Here is a 783-nt window from a genome sequence, read left to right on the forward strand (position 1 = left end):
ATATATATATATATATATATATATATATATATATATATATATACACACACACACACACACACATATGCATATATATATATATGTGTGTATGTATATAATTGCTGTTAAGTATGACATAACCAAAAACAATTTCTGCTTTAAGTGTAAGGTTTCTTCATTACACATGTTTCAATGTAAATATAAATACTGTAAGCGTCCCGACTCAGACTGTTACATATAAGGCGTGCTTTTTCATTTGTTAACTACAAAGTTAAATTTAGGATCCACCATAATTCATTATAATGCAATTCATGAAAATTACACAGAAAAACCACTTCAAAATTTATGCAGAGGTCTTTCTGTCTCATCTGATAATTTTGTATAGAATTTCATAAGAATAAGATGAATAAGAGTGGAAACTTTGCTCAACAGAAAATGCTGATTAAATTTCAACCTACAAATTAATACGTGCATGTGGGTATTGGTTTTGTATATGTGCACACGTGTGTGTGTGTGTGTGTGTGTGTGTGTCTGTCTGTCTGTGTGTTTGCTTACATTAGTTCTTGACTTTAGAAAAGTTGTAACCTATAAGGTGTGGCAATGTCAGTTCTCCTGTTAATAAATCTACTCACGTCGTGGCATCAAAGCCTTGTAAGAGAGCCCCAACTTGAAAACACGTAGAGGTTGAAAAACAGGAAGGGGCAACTAGATGCAAAACAAGGCCTCAATATTATATTTGTCCAACCTGTGCTTACATGCTAAAAATGGAATAAAAATACATGAGCAAATACAAGCATATATATA

This window comes from Octopus bimaculoides, chromosome 28 (assembly GCF_001194135.2).
Source record: "Octopus bimaculoides isolate UCB-OBI-ISO-001 chromosome 28, ASM119413v2, whole genome shotgun sequence".
Classification (NCBI taxonomy): domain Eukaryota; kingdom Metazoa; phylum Mollusca; class Cephalopoda; order Octopoda; family Octopodidae; genus Octopus; species Octopus bimaculoides.